Source organism: Emydura macquarii, unplaced genomic scaffold (assembly GCF_026122565.2).
Source record: "Emydura macquarii macquarii isolate MOO-44397 ecotype Brisbane River unplaced genomic scaffold, CSIRO-AGI_Emac_v2 contig_75, whole genome shotgun sequence".
NCBI classification, from domain to species: domain Eukaryota; kingdom Metazoa; phylum Chordata; order Testudines; family Chelidae; genus Emydura; species Emydura macquarii.
This window is the reverse complement of record NW_027130212.1, coordinates 9,895,872-9,912,623: the sequence shown is the minus strand read 5'-3', so window position 1 is coordinate 9,912,623 and position 16,752 is coordinate 9,895,872.

Sequence of the window (16,752 nt, the reverse complement as noted above, 5' to 3'; positions counted from 1 at the left end):
CATACGGGAGCTCCGCACGCCACAGTTTAACTGCAAAAGAGCCACATGCAGCTCATTAGCCACAGTTTGGCCACCCCTGCTATATAGTATAGGGTCAAAACAGAGCAATCACTGAAGCCATGCAGAGATTTTAGCTATGAATTTCCTCAGTTAAATCCATGGTGCTCTTTCTGGCATATCGTGTGCCTTTGCAATAAACTGGAAACTTTCTTTCCCTTGAACTTCCCATGCGGCATCTACTTTTTCAACATCCCAGATGATGGCAGATGAGGAATAATAGTTCATGTATAAGTTGGTCTTTCATTAGGATCCATCTTACAGTATCCAACTGCTGTTTCCTCTCAGACTTTTCCAAATCCCATTATGAGTTTCCATTGCTCCAGCTGGATACCCAATTAACGTATGATTTTAAGCACTCTGTTAATCAGATCTATGCAAGCCATTAGATGCATTTATGTAAAAGTCTCTGGTGTATCACAGCAGTGAAGGATGCTTGAGATGTTATCCAACAGTTTGGGATGTGAGCTTAAACCTCCTTGACTTAGGGCCTGATCCAAAGTTGAATTCAATTGGATTCTTTCTGCTAACTTCAGTGGGACTTGGGTCAAGTTCTTATTGGGAATTTTCTTGCATTCCTGCACTCACCCCTCAGGAGCAGTCACATCCAAATTTGTCATTCTAGTAGTTGGTGTTGTGTTCTATTCTTTGTGAGGCTAGGTTTGTCCAAGAAATACAATTTGTGAATTGCCATTTTTAAGAAAGACAGACCCTGAAATTGAATATGATAATGATTTTAATGTGACATTTTGTGTTTTCATATATTTTTAATGTGAGAAGGGATTGTTATCTATGAATCTGACCTCCTGTAAAATACAGGCTATATATGCTATTTTCCCAGTAACTCTTGCATTGAGCCTAGTAATCAATCAAGGCCGCATTTATAGCAGTTAAAAATTAAAAGCCCATGTTGATCAAAAGGTTCATGATCCTTTCAAACAAATGTGGGCTAATTTAAGTTTAGTGTTAAAGTAAAACTCAGTTTTGGCTGATTTCAGAATAATTGCAGGTAAAACTAGGAAGGCTAGACTGAATCTCATTTTGAATTTTAAGTTTCAATCAAATCTGAGAATAAGGCTCATATTGATCAAAACCTAAACAAATTGCATGAACCAACAGGTTTGTATAAACCTTTATGAATTTAAACTAGTACTTTTTATCCTGTTCTAGTTATTGCTCCCATAATTCATAACTGTCTGCTATTTATTCTTGATCTGTACTATATTTTGTAATAGTGAATTTTAAGAAACTGAATTTCATTCTAACAAACATGCCATGCTAAATCGCCAACCTTCTGTCCACTAAACAAAACACTAGATAGATCACATTAAATCAAGTAACTTTTATTTACCTTCCAAACTGAAACACACACTGTTAAATAACTGAAATATATGTATTTATACACATGATATCAGGAAAATCATAGTATGAAGAGATTTGTCAGACTATATAGCTATTTCAGAGTACAAGGGTTACTTCAAAATATTTCTCCATTAAGAATTTGCATGAATGTTAATTAAACAAACAGCATGGATCATTAGTTAACAGATTTGCAATCATTAGTAAATGACACTTTTATCCATGTAAGCAGTGTTGTTGCAGACATGTTAGTCCCAGGATATTAGAGAGACAAGATGGGTGAGGGTAATATCTTTTATTGGACGAGGACTGAAAGGAGAAGAGTTCATATAGGCTCCCATAGCAGTGCATGAGCACAAAGATGCCAATACGTTCATACTGAATGTAAACATGAACCAGGCCGCAGACAAGAATGTATACAAATGTTGTCCAGTCACACACATTCACAGCCAAGCAACAAGTAGAAAAAATGGAAAGTGATAAATTCAACCTGAACACAAATTTCATCTTAATTGTTCCAAGGTGGTGTTAGGAATATGTGAAAAATGTTAAGCACCGTAGACTTTTAAAATATGATTTAAGCTACCAGCGTCCTTACCAAGAAAGAGCTGGAATCAGGACATGTTCAGAAAAAGATATTTTGATTCATGCCAGTCTAGAAATGGCTTCCCTCTCAGGTATCTAGTGCAGCCACTGCTTTAGCTTCCATCTCACTATCAATGACCTCCCTCTTGCTGGTTGGTCAATTTACTTCTCAGAGTTTCCATCCTTTAGATAAATAAGTATCAAATAAGGCTGATTGAAAATTTTCAGTTTAAAAACGTCTTTGATGGAAAATGGAATTGCTGACAAAATGAAATTGTTAATGGAAAGAATTTTTATCTTTTTCATAGGAAAACTAAAAATATTCATGTTTTGGCAGTTTTGGGGTAAAACAAAGGTCTAGAAAAACTTTTCAGTTTTCAAATGGAAAGTAAAACATTGCTGCTAGGTAAACAAACAAACTTTCCAACCAGCTCTAGTAACACCACTACCTCAAGGTGGCACTATTGAGGCATAGGGCCTACCACAGGTATTAGCCCTGAGGCCCCCCTAAACAATGAAGCAAGCATCCTTTCTAATCTGGAACATTTTCACTTCTCCCTCCTCTTGCAGAGTTACTTCCTGGTCCTATACTTGCTTCCCTGTCCGCTCTACTTTTATCCAAACTTTTTTCTGCATGGTTCTGATAAGTCTGTCTGGAAGCTACAACCACAGAATGCTTTGGGGTTTGGCTGAAACAATAACAGGAGCAATAGGCCCACCCTTTCAAGCCCAACATGCCTGTTGCAGATATATGTACATAAATACTGTTTGAGGAATGTGTCCTGTTCTGGGTTTTGCTTGTCTTGTCAAAGCAGTGAGCAGCCTCTTTTTTGCTCATTTGGACCCCTCACAAAACACTATCGTGCTGTTGGCAAACCCAAGCACTTTTAAAGATCTTGAGTTAGGTCCCAAAACAACATGAGTGGCTTAAAAATCAGTGTTTTAAAATAAATAGAAGCCATGTTCTTTCTATTTGTCTTTTTTGGTTTGAGTCTTTAGGGTGTGCATTCAGATCATGATTACAAGCTTTCTTGTCAAACATGAAGGTCAGAGACTTAGCGTATGTCTATACTGACGGTGGCAAAGTCGCCATTGTCAGATCGACCTATCTGGATCGATTGAGCGGTCAGTGAAGAGCCACTCAATCGATACAGAAGTCGACTGAGTAAAACCACCCCCTCAAGTGGATAACCGCGTTCTGGTCGCCACAGTGCAGTGAAGACACCACGTGGAAAGAAAGCACAGCAGTCGACGGGAGTTACGCAAGCTACTCTGCTTACGCTCTGCGTTGCTTGCGTAACTCCCATCGACTGCCACCGAATCGCCTGGTCAGTGTAGACCAGGACTTATTTATTTTTAAATGAAAGCAGACAGTCTCATAATCACTAGTCTCCAGAAGCTGTCACTAATAAAATACTGTGGATATTACTGTTGCCTTCAAAGTGGCTTTCTACATAACAGACCAACTACCAGTGTAAAGGTGGTAATGTAGTTAACCATTGTTCTACTGTCCACATACACAAAGAGCAATATCAGTCTAAATGATCTATTTCAGATTAAAGGTACATAACAAAATGAACACAACAAATATAAAGGACCAGATCTGCAGCTTGTGTAAACAGAGGGTAGCTACATTGTATTTAGCTTCTACTTGAAAGGAGATGAAGATCTGTCCCAAAGTCTTCCTGAGATAGAGAAAGAGCACTTACTTTGTACACCTGAACTGAAAAACAAAATGGTAACTGCCTCATATTTAAAGTGCAAAGCATAGGAAAAAAGTCAGCAGTACCTTTCAGTTGCATGGCTCTGTATACCACAACCAAATTGAGCCAAATTCTGCTTCTCTTTCTCACTGAGGATTCTGATCCCCATGAAGTGTTCTCACTTCGAGTTCTTTTACTACCAACAATCCAGGGATAAAATCAGAGACAAGGTGGGTGAGGAGATATCTTTTATTGGACCAATTTCTGCTGGTGAGAGAGACAGCTGTTGAGCTTACACAGAGCTCAGTCCGGAAGGATCTGGTCCAAAAGCCCACTGAAGTCAATGAAAAGATTCCTACTGACGGTAATGAGTTTTGACTCAGACCCTTAGGGAAAAGAGTTTGGTACCATTGAACAGTTGCCCTTTGTTGCATCTTTTTAAAAAAATTATTATTAACTAATTCATTAAGGTATAATTAGAGCTGCAAATTAATTCAAGTTTCTACCTTAATTTTTCATCCTAATTCAAAGAGCTAATTTTTTTCTTTATTTCACTCAAATCAAAATGCTTTAGAAGTTGTTTTTGTCATAATTTGAGCAATAATTTATAGAAAAGTTCTCTTGATCTTAACTGAGAATTCCTTTTCTATATGATTTTAAAATTAATCTATACAGCAAGGATATAAATAATTCCATAGATCAGTTTACAAGATTGGATAAAAAAGATGATTCTCTAATTTGTATAGGGTTTTAGAATTAATTTCTATAGAACCCTCTGAATTTTTTATAGAGCCCTGTTGGACCGTTCCCTATTAAATAATGAAGAACTTCTCCATTAGAGGACTGTAAAATCTTGGAATAGTTTTATGGAGTTCTTAGAGAGGAAAAGGTTAGCAGAAATTGAATGAAAATTGTATTTTTTTTTTTTAAATAAAATACTTATTGTGAGGAATTGAATCATCAAATGATTGAACTGCTTCTCCACAGATGAAGTATTTTACGATATAACAAGGGCAGTTTCATCTTTGCACTGTAGTTTGTTTTTTGAAGAGAGCAACAAGGCAAGACCAGTTTTTAGCAAAGCTAATAATGCTTAGGGAAAGAATGTTTTTGTTCAAGATGCAAGGGATACAAATGGTATCAAATAGATAAATAGAATTTTAATCTTGCCATTGGAAGATTTTATCAGCAATTACTCATCTATGCTTTAGGCCGGGGATGTTCATTCTGTGGCCAATATAATGGCTAAGATTTCCCCCCTTCCCTCCAATTTTCTCATCCATCTGATAGAGAAATTAAAGCCTCCCATTAGGCTGGAAGAGCTTTACAGAGCAAGTTATTAAATCACTAAAGTAATCAGATAAGGGGTTTGGTCCATATGAATGATGGATTTTGTGGCCAGTTTTACCAAAGATAGGTGAATGAGCTGGGCAAATGACTAAGTATATTATTGTTTTCATTTAAAAATCTCAGAGAGTTTAAGGAACTTCCATATATTTCAGTGGGTATTAGATCAAGCTTTTATTGTTTGTGAAAGGAAAAGTATAATAATACATCCTAGAGTTATATTTTGTCCAAGTAAGACACAAATTTACTTATATTGTTCTACTAATGCACCTCAAGCCTGACCTGTCAGACCCAACTCAAACTATGTCAAATGTGTAATTTTGTGCCCATTTCAAAATTGACTGCTTTTATTTAGGTCCATAAGAATTAGCCCATCACTGGTTACCAGTAAACTACACTGAGAAACACCACTGACCTTTTGCTTAAAAGCATGTAGCTGATCAGAAAATGTCAATTTATTGAAATGGAAGTGTTCCTTGGGTTTCCTGCCTCATTTGCTTTCAGCTTAGTGGGCAACCTGGAAGCTCATGGGTTTCCAATGACTTCCAGCCATACTCCATATTGTGCAGCTGGGAACCTGGAAGCTCTGGCCCCAGCCTGTCTGTCAGAGTTCCATGCAGCTTGGGGACCTGGAAAACATTTTTTTTAAGTCAAAAGAAAATCTTATATTGATATTTTTCTGAACAAAATGTCAGCATTCCTATTTTGTGGGAAAAGTCAAAATTTACCCTTTTCCTCCCCCTTGTGGTTTCACCTATAAAATCACCACCACAGGGATAAGGCGCAACACTGAATGATTTTAAACACTAGCTCAGAAATAATAATTAATAAAGAAATGCATTGTCTAGAGGATCATTGCTATTATGAAATGAGATTAATTAAATATCAGATGCATGAATGCATGTACTTGGGATTACAGACATGGGTCTGATATGGTTTAAAGCCACTCAGAAAGCCCCATTTATAGAGCGAGCTCGTTATAAAATTATAGTTTCATGTGTGTTTTTGTTTTTAAATCCCAGCAGAGGATTTTTTGTTTTCATTTTCTTAGGTGTTCAAAATGGGTGAGGAGAATATCCGAACTCCCTGCCAGGCAATGCAGCAGCAAATTGATTTTAAGTAGATGCCCTCTAGGGACACACCAAATTTAATCTATATTTCAAAATGCCTCCTGACTCTCCTTGCAAAAGATAACCTGATTTGGGAACAACAATCTCTCTCATTTATTTTTAACTATTCATTCGTCAGAGGTTCCCACTACACTGAGTGGTGATCAGAAACACTGTGTGTGGTTCTGTATAATTATATCACAAGGAATGTAAGCCTGCTGATTAGAATGCTGACTAGGTGAATATTAATTCAATGATAAAAAGGAAAACAAATCTCTAATTTATTGTTGTGAATAGGTTATTTTATTTAACCCCCATTGATTTCAGTGTGCTTTGGATCAGGCCATAATTCAACAGACATGGTTTTATTGAAAATTGTACCATTATTAACAGAGAAATCTTTGACCTACTCAGAATTCAGACTTCCCATTGACAGTACATTGATCTGTCTCACTTCCTCACCAATATCAGTCACACAAGAAGATCATAGTGACCATTTCATATAATAGACTTTTTCTTGTATACGTTAGATATCTGTGATTTAATATGTTTTTAGAAAATTAAAAAATGAAAATAGATTTCCATTTTCAGTAAATATGAATGATATCTAAGAATCTGTGAATAATATTTACTCTTCCATATCTCCTTTCTTCTGAGAACCCCAAAATACTTATTTACATTAAATCTTAGACCATCCCTGCATAGTAGAGAAGGGATAGGTAAGGATCACATTCCCATCAATGAAATGTAGCAGCTGTTTAACAAAGGTTTAGAAATAGGCACTGAAAGAGAATATTGCATCCAGTTTAACATTCATTGTGGATTTAGGTAGGCAGACTAACTTATGGAATTTGAGAAAAAAGGAGTCCCTTAGCCAAGATTTTCAAAAAGGGCCAGTGGTTTCTGGATGACTCACATTTTGGGTGCCCAATCTGAAACATTTCAAAGATGTTAGACTTTCAAATGATGGGTGCTTAGCATTTTCAGCCCCTAAAGCATGTTAATAAGTTGGGTGACAAAAATTAAGACATTTAAAATTACTGCTCACTTTTGAAAATCTTGGTCAAAGTCCCTGCCTTGAAACACATTTGAAACAGGCAAAATCTAGTTGAAGAACCAGAGGAAGGATGCAGCTTAAAAGCGACATGATTGAACAATTATGTTTATCCTTTCCAGAGGGGTAGCCATGTTAGTCTGTTTTTAGCAAAACAGTGAGAGAATCCTAAAAGACTAACACATTTATTTGGACATAAGCTTTCGTGGGCAGAATCTCACTTCGTCGGATGCATTACGCATATGTTTATCATGTGTCTTTTTTTCTATGGCTTCCACTATGAACCATTCTGGCAGAGTTTTATTAGGTTATTTTAATTTTTGTTACCATTTCTTTGTTGAGGACTAATATTGATGGGATTCATGTAATAAGTGTTTTTTGGAAGTGCTTGAAGGAAGAGAGACTGGAGTCAAGGTGGAATAGATCAGAAAGCAAATTACAAGTATAGATTGCTGGGGGGAATAGGTATAGGAATTGGAGAGATGATCAGGGTAAGTAGTTGTATATGGATTGAAGAGGGTAAGGAGTGACAAAAGAAGTAAGGGGGGCTAATAGAAAGCACACTGAAGTCAGTAGGAGTCTCTATAGACTTTGGTTCAGGCTCTGTGAGCAGCAAGGTAGGCAAAAATTGCAGTAAGTTGTGCAGAGGTACAAGTTACTGCAAGGATCTTTAATGCAATTCAGAATGTAAGAGGAAGTAAGTGAATGGTGGGCCAAGTTTTCAAAGAATCACCAGTGAGAGCAACCAACCTTGTTTTTACCTCTCTTTCAGGACAGGGTATCTCTATTAGCACAGTACCCCTTGAAACCAGGTGGGGACATTGGTTCAGTACTGACTGAGCAAAGAGTGACACTGAATCACAGTCACAAGCTTCCCTACCAGTGAGGTTTTCCTCCCATTCAGGTAGTAATCCAGCCTCACTTGTTTCGTTTGCAAGATGTGACAAAGTTTCAGTATAAGCCTTGGTCCTGCAAATGCGTTAGCATGTGTTTAGTTGTAATTACATGAGCAGTCCCACTGGGTATGTCTGCACTGCAATTAAAAACCTGTGGCTGGCCTGTACCAGCTGATTCAGGCTTGCAGGGCTCAGGCTAAGGAAATGTTTTATAGTGGTGTAGAGGTTCAGACTGGGTCTGGAACTTGGGCTCTAGAAATCCTGCGAGGTGGGAGGGTTCCAGAGCTCAGGTGCAGCCTGAGGCTGAAGGTTTATACCACAGTGAAACAGCCCTGTAGCTTGAGCCCAAGTCAGCTGGCAAGCTGCATGTCTAATTGCAGGTTAGACATACCCACTGACTTAATTGGACTGTTCAAGTAAATAAAGTTAAGCACCTGCATAAATAAGTGTTTGTAGGATTGTGGATTGAAATGGTGGACTGCAGAGAGAGTGTCCTGAAAAAATATTATGCAATCGAGATTCTTATGTAAGTACTTAAGTCAGTTTATAGCATTTTCCACTAATTTCCAACTTTTTACACTTAGTATGATAGCAATTAGTGATATCTGAATTTATTCTCCAATGATACTTAGCCATTTATAAAAAAAATATTTTGACTTTGCAACTGATGACCACTATTGGGACACAAACTTGAACTTTATTAATATTACTACTTAATGTTTTGCACGCTGCTTTAACTCTCCATAGCTGAGTATTATGCTTGTAAAGGAAAAGAACCAACCTTGTAAATATAGATTTATACATTTCTAGCTAAATGCAAATAAAGTAATTAGTGTATTGTCTAAATACTGCATGTTCTAAAAACTGTGCATACACATGTTCCCTTGAGAGGAATCCCTAACTACTTGAATTTAAGTTTAGACAAGTTGAAAGTTAAAAAGGGATTTTAAAATCTACAGAGGGGACAATTTTCATACCTGATGCATTGATCGTGCCTGCAAAAATGTATGTAATCTCAATGTGCATGCACAAAAAACCCACATCCATGATCAAGAATTTTTGTGTGAAAACGTGGCAATATCACATGCAGATAAATAGGCATGTAGTTGGATGTAGTGCATGTATATCAGAGATGGGTCCAAATATCTGTGAAAATGGATCCGTATCCCTGATTTGGATACCTTTCCAAGTTTGTAACCCAAACCTATCTCTCTAACCATCTTAATCCAAGTGCCCTAGAATTGGAAAAAGATTGGCATTCAAACTCTGGGTACAAAGTTCCTCAATGTTCAAATCTGATAGTGTTGGTTTGTCCAGTTAAAGATACAAAGCCGGGTTCCAGATTTGGGATTCATTTCTGGAGGTTTGACTCAAGATCATTAATGCAAATGCAGAGTGATAGAGGAGATACCACAGGCTGATTCACATTTTTATTGTTTTAATTGCATCTGTTTGAATATTAATTAATACTTACTTACTTAAATCAACATCAAAAGCAGCAATAGTATAACAAATGAATCTACAGAAAATGTATGGCCTGATTCCACAAAGACTAGAAATTCAGTAAATGCTAACAATCTTTTTTAATACACCTTGCTTAATGCATTCTTTTATATTTTTGAGAAGGACATGACAAAACGACAACTGTTTGTCTGTTTATATAACTTTGAAAGATGGATTTTGTGTGTGTAAACACATCTCTAGTTCTATTAATGGGTATAAGCTATGATGCATTATAGATAGCTGTGTTTATATTTACAGGAAGTGTGCTTTCTATGTCTAAATCTAAATTAAACTGCAATGGACTAATAAAAAATGGTTAAGTCTACTGAAACAAATTCTCTCTGAAACAGATTTCTACTTTGTAAGAATTATCAGTATCTCACATCTAGTGGGGAAGGCAAAATATGAAGTAACTAATAAATTTATATCTTATCCATTACAAAATGGAGTTTCTGTAACTACAGTGCACAAGATTACACTGTGCTGAGATGACTGTAAACCCAAGGAATCTGTAGTTTGATTACTAAGGAATTAGCATACAGATTTAGGGCTAGATTTCTCACCAGTGAGGTCAAAGGCTTCACAGTTATCATCACAAGTAGACCCATTAACTGCTCACACAAGTAAATGCTCACCAGTAAGAATAAGGATGGTAGAATCTTGCCCTGGGAGAATTAACAGATAAAGTCACTGCACCTTCAACAATTATGTTTGTCACACAGAAGTTGAGAGGGATTGAAAGTGTGAAGAACATCAAATGCCATATAAGTCTTCAAAAACAGAAAGAGCAGAAATCCTGGCATCTCCAGTTAAATAATGAAATAAAAATGAAATGTTGTCCAACATCTAGAAGATCAGAGAACTAGGAAAAACAAGCACAATACCTTAAATAGTTTTTTATAGAGAATAAATTCTGGCCGACAAACTTTACTTTTCTAAAAGTACTAAACTAGTGGAAGAACAGAAAGTGGTAAATATAATATAATTTTATTTTAATAAAGCATGTCAGGTCTGTCTTGCAAAAGCCTGAAACATAATGTGGATGATTTGGGTATGAACTCTGTAATGTCTATGGCTGAAAGAACTAAGTACAACAATAAATGTAAATGTGTATTGTTGGAGGGGAGTGTCTAGTGGGGTTGGTAAGACTGATAATATCTAACACTTTCATTAACACCTTCTGGAAAAGAGAGTAAACAGTATATTATTGAAATAGTAGATAATATTAAATTGGTAAGAGAGCTGTGAACACTATTATGGGAATTGTAATAACGTAAGTGCCTGCAGCACCTTCATCTATTCTAAAGATAATCTATGGGGACAAGCAGTGAGAGCTTGGAAATGAGCTGTGAAGGAGTAAAGATACATGCACTGGACACCTTCCAGTAACAAGCTTCCTCAGTCTAATCTTCCCAGCTGTTAAATTCCACCTTATCCTTGGTGAAAAGTGGCACACACTTTCCAAGCTGTTAACTTGCAGTCAGAAACATCATCATCATTCCAAAAGTGCCAGTTGATATTTTGTCTCTAAAATTAATTTTAAAGTTCCTGATCCAAAGCCTAGTGAAGTCAGTAGGAGTCTTTCCTTTGACATTTAAGTTTGGATCAGGCCCAGCATTCTTAATGGTAGAAGAAATTGTGTTGTCGTGGCATTAGCTTTTAACAGACTCCAATTGTCACTGACAGCAAACTTTGTGTTCCAAAATACACAGCAAGGCCATGCTGTATCACTGATACTTGTGCACAATTTTCATCAAGAGAATGTCATAATAGGAAGAGAAGGTGATTAAATTTCCATCCATTCCATATTATAATACTAGTCATTCAACATGGTCTGTATGACTTTAATTTCTGCTTTTATTTCTATTTTCCCTCGTTCGTCTTCCTTAACCCATTAATCATGGAATCTGGCTGTAGAAAGCAAATATGTACTGTAAGTCAATGCAAACTAAGAACCCCTCAGTGCAATAATTAGGCCTTTTTTATGGATGAGGCTGGGGAGGTGCCTGTTTGGAAATTTGCAACTACACTTTTTAGCTGACACATTAAAATGAAGTAGAGAAAATAAGCCTGGTCACTAATACAGACTTGTTACTCCCATAATCTGGTATTATTCATGGGATAACAGAAGAGACACTCTGCTTCACAAAGCAATCATCTCTTTGTCAGTGGAAAGAGATTGCTGTTGCTATTGCTGAGGAAAAAGAGAGCCTCCTCCTCTGTTTATAACCGGTATTATCACTTAGATTCTTCTCCCAAATAAAAAAATAAACTCTGTTCAAATCCATACAATGAAAATTTATCATGGCAATTTATCAAGCTGAATCTAAAATCAAACCATACTTCAGACATGTCAACCATGATATAAGAGCTTTCATCATAAAGTGCTTACAATCGTAGAAGATTAGGGTTGGAAGGGATCTCAGGAGGTCATCTAGTCCAATCCCCTGCTCAAAGCAGGATGAGCCCCAACTAAATCATCACAGGCAGGACTTTGTCAAGTTGGGCCTTAAAAAAACCTCTAAGGATGGAGATTCCACCCCTCCCTCAGTAACCCATTCCAGTGCTTCACCACCCTCCTAGTGAAAAAGGTTTTTCCTAATATCCAACCTAGACCTCCCTCACTGCAACTTGAGACCATTGCTCCTTGTTCTGTCATCAGCCACCACCAAGAACAACCTAGCTCATCCTCTTTGGAACACCCCTTCAGGTACTTGAAGACTGTTATCAAATCCCCCCTCACTCTTCTCTTCTGCAGACTAAATAAGCCCAGTTCCCTCAGCCTCTCCTCAAAAGTCATGTACCCCAGCCCCCTAATCATTTTCATCGTCCTTCGCTGGATTCTCCAGTTTGTCCACATCCTTCCTGTAGTGGAGGTGCCAAAACTGGACACAGTACTCCAAGTGTGGCCTCACTGGTGCTGAATAGAGGAGAATAATCACTTCCCTCGATCTGTTGGCAATGCTCCTGTTAATGCAGACCAAATATGCTGTTAGCCTTCTTGGCAACAAGCGCACACTCTTGACTCATATCCAGCTTCTTGTCCATTGTAACCCCTAGGTCCTTTTCTGCAGAACAGCTGCTTAGCTGTCCTCCATCACTAGGTTTGCTAGAAAGATAGTGATAGAAAATATCACTGAGACACCAAAGATTAGTTTGGTATTAGTAGTATTTTATATTGGGAAGTGAGGGGTTGGATCACCACACTTTTATTCTTTATACTTTAAGAATGGATAGTATGAACAGCACATGAAACAGAAATAAAGAATATGGTACATGATTTAAGGAGCTTGCAATCTGAGGGCCATATTCTGCAAAGACTTAAGTATGTGCTTTATTTTATGCACTATGAATAGTATCATAGGACTCAGTGGAGTATTCACAGTGCATAAAGCTTAGTGTGCGCCTTAAGGCTTGTCTATAGTGGTACGCAAGTCAATGTACTTGTCTACACTGGTACGTTCTTACGTAATGTAACTGACATCGATGTACCTTGCATCAAGTAGCCGCACTATCTTTACTTTCAATGACATAGATTACTCTTCTCATTCTGATAGAGTACCGGTGTTGGCTTGGCAATCGACTGAATGAGACTTCACCAGACCCACTCAGTCGATTGCCACTGCATCAATTGCTGCGGCACCGATGGATCCTGCAGTGTAGACAAGCCCTAATTCTTTGCAGAATTGGGAAATAAGGAAGTGATTCAAAGCCCACTGAAGTCAGTGGGAGTTTGTCCATTAATTTCAATGAGCTTTGGATCAGGCCTTAATGTTGTGACTACAATAGAAAAATTAGTAGCCAATTCCAGCAATGAGCAGCAATGGTTCAGTTGTGTCATTGCTGAAATATAGATATACATGTCTACTGTAGAAAGGGCCTAAAGGACAAAGATCCAATAGCAATGGATGTGGAAAAGTCTTGGGATATGACTATAATGGTTAGGGTTGGCCAGAAAATAACCATTCTGTTTCCTAAAAAAATTTCAAGATTTCAACATTTGATTTCATTCTAATGCGGAATGAAAATTAGACATTTTGAATTTTTAATAAAAAAAACTGCCAAGACATAGACCTCAGAATAGCCAGTAGCCTGGTAGGCAGAGCACTCACCCTCCAAACCAGGAAGGGACTTGAACTTAGGTTTCCCACCTCCTAGGTGAATGCCCATACGTCCAGACTATAAAGTTAGTCTCCCTTTTTTGGGGGCCAGTAAATATTTATATATACAAAGTGGAACAGCTCGAAAGGGGAGAGACCCTTGAATCTAGGTCTTCCTGGTGAGTCCCCTAATGTAAGAACATAAGAATCGCCATAATGGATCAGACCAATGGTCCATCTATCCCAGTATCCTGTCTTCTGACAGTGGCTAATGCCAGGTGCTTCAGAGGAAATAAACAGAACAGGCAATCAGCTAGTGATCCATCCCCTGTCATCCACTCCCAGCTTCTGGTGGTCACAGGCTAGGAATACCCAGAGCATGGGGTTCTATCCATGACCATCTTGGCTAATAGCCATTGATGGTCCCTATCCTCTAGGAACTTATCTAATTCTTTTTTGAATCCCTCTATAGTTTTGTCCTTCATAACATCCCCTGGCAACAAGTTCCACAGGTTATCTATGAATTGTGTGAAGTACTTCTTTTTGTTTGTTTTAAACCTGCTGCCTATTAATTTAATTAGGTGATCCCAGGTTCTCGTGTTATGTGAAGGAGTATATAACACTTACTTTCTCCACACCAGCCACAATTTTATAGACTTCTATCATATGTCGTCTTAGTCATCTCTTTTCCAAGCTGAAAAGTCCCAATGTTTTTAATTTCTCCTCATATAGAAGCAGTTCCATACCCTTAATCATTTTTGTTGCCCTTCTCTGTACCTTTCCAATTCTAATATATCTTTTTGAAATTGAATGACCAGAACTGCACACAGTATTCAAGGCGTGGGCATACCATGGAATTATATAGTGGCATTATATTTTCTGTCTTAGTATTTAGCCTTTTCCTAATGGTATCTAGCACTCTGTTAGCTTCTTTGACTTCTGTTGCACATTGAGCGGATGTTTTAGACCACTGAGCTCTTCTGGGGTCTTTTTCTCCTGTGTGTTATGACCAGAAATTCCATCCTTGATCTGAGAAATATTTGAAGAAATCAATAAGTTGCTAAGAAATATTTTGGTTTAGACAAAACTGTGTTTATCATCAAAAAAAATTTTACCACATTTAGTTATGGGGCTTTGCAGTAGTAGCTCTTATGGAAGAAGTGGGGTTTCAGGAGAAATCTGAATGTATTATTTAGATTTATAAAACCCTCATCCATCCCATCCTCCATGTGGGCACCAACTACACATTTACATTTACAATATAAATTATTTATATAATTAATTACTCATACTTCAAAGAACAGTTAAAAAGCTACCAGCAAATATAAGAAAATAGCCTGCCCTTCTTAACAAAAGTAAACATCCTCCAGATCCTTAAGTTAAGGTAAAACCTGGCTTTTGCAGCGTGCCTGGGACATTAATGATAAAAAGTTTCAAAATTGAGGCTGCTTCATGGAAATATCCTGGCTCAAATTATTTTCCTTTAAAATCAAGGGGGCTACAGCTGAAGACCTTTTTGTTTTGTTTTACTCATTTTTAACTGATTGAAGGTAATACTTTTTTTTTTTTAATGAGAGCATAATTAGCTCACTGAACTCATTGCCAAATTATATCATTGATTCCTAGAGCATAGTTGGATTAAAAAAATGTTTGTTTTTGTTTCGTTTTGATCATGAGCATATCCACAGTTAAGTTGGAGGTGATCATGACTACTTCTGTCCTATCTTGAGACAAACCAGAAATCTTGAGACAGCAGAACAGAAACATCAGCCTATTTTGTGAATACATTAACTAGAAAACATGCAGGTTGGAAGGTTGGTGAATTAGTGAATAAAAGTGGGTTGCCAGTACCAATCAAGCAAATAAGCTGGTTTTGTTCACAAACATACTAATGAAATCTATTTTCTGTATTTGCCCAACACTTCTGTCCAGAGGCAAAGCACAAACTATTTATTTATTGGTAGAAAAAATAGAAAGTAAGTAATTGGCCTTAAGTTAAATAAATTAAACTTTTATTTAAGTAAAGACAACGAGAGATCTGTGGCACTTTAAAGACTAACAAATTTAATATTTTTAGACATAAGCTTTCGAGAGACTTAGCTCTCTTCTTCAGATGCAGTAATACAGAAAATAGTTAACACAGAGTTGGTATCTTATAGGTATCCAGGTGCATTGAGAACAATGGGGGAGGTGGAGTCCGGTACTTAAGACCTAAAGACGACCATTGAGTAGGAGGTGAGAATGGGTGAGCAAAGTAATTTACCTGGAACTATTTTATTTAAGTATAAATGGAGAATGAAGACTACTCTGGGCAGAACAGGAAGCATTGACCCTTACCTTTGAAAGTACTAAAGACATTTTTAAATGGCTACAGGATAAATAATAGTGGTTGCCATGTTGTGAGACTGAAAGTTTTAAAATGTTACCCCACCTCAGATATTAGCTTTATTACCAATTTCAGACCCCCTTAGTTCCTAAGTCAGCATCTATGCACATCTGGAATGTTTTTTTCCCCCTCCTTTCCTGTGACTCCATAGGTCAAGTATGGGTTGGTTTTGGTCCCTAGGGTCAATACATCTATGTGGCCCATTATTTTATTTTTTGTAAAGATAAAATCTACTGCAACCATGCACATGGCATGTAATGCATATGTGTTTGATGAAATGCAGTCCTGGTGCTGTATTTATAGTTTATGGACACATTTTTGTTGCTTATATATTATGGCAATTTACAGTTTATAGACACATTTTTGTTGCTTATATATTATGGCAATAAATCCTATGAATTGAAATAAGTTCAAATTAATGCTGTCCCATCACTTTCAGCACTAGTTGAGGTGTTACTCTGATGCAAAACCACCCAGTTAGAACTTGGAATTTATACGGTATTAAAGGCCTAAGAAAAATGAGAACAAAGGACTTTTGCTTTACCTGAATCATAAAGCAGTTCTGTTCCCATTTATGCCTCCATCCTTTTTATTTTTCCTGCTAAGTGCCTTAAGGTTGTCTCTCAAGAAGACACGCACAGAGTAGGACAGAT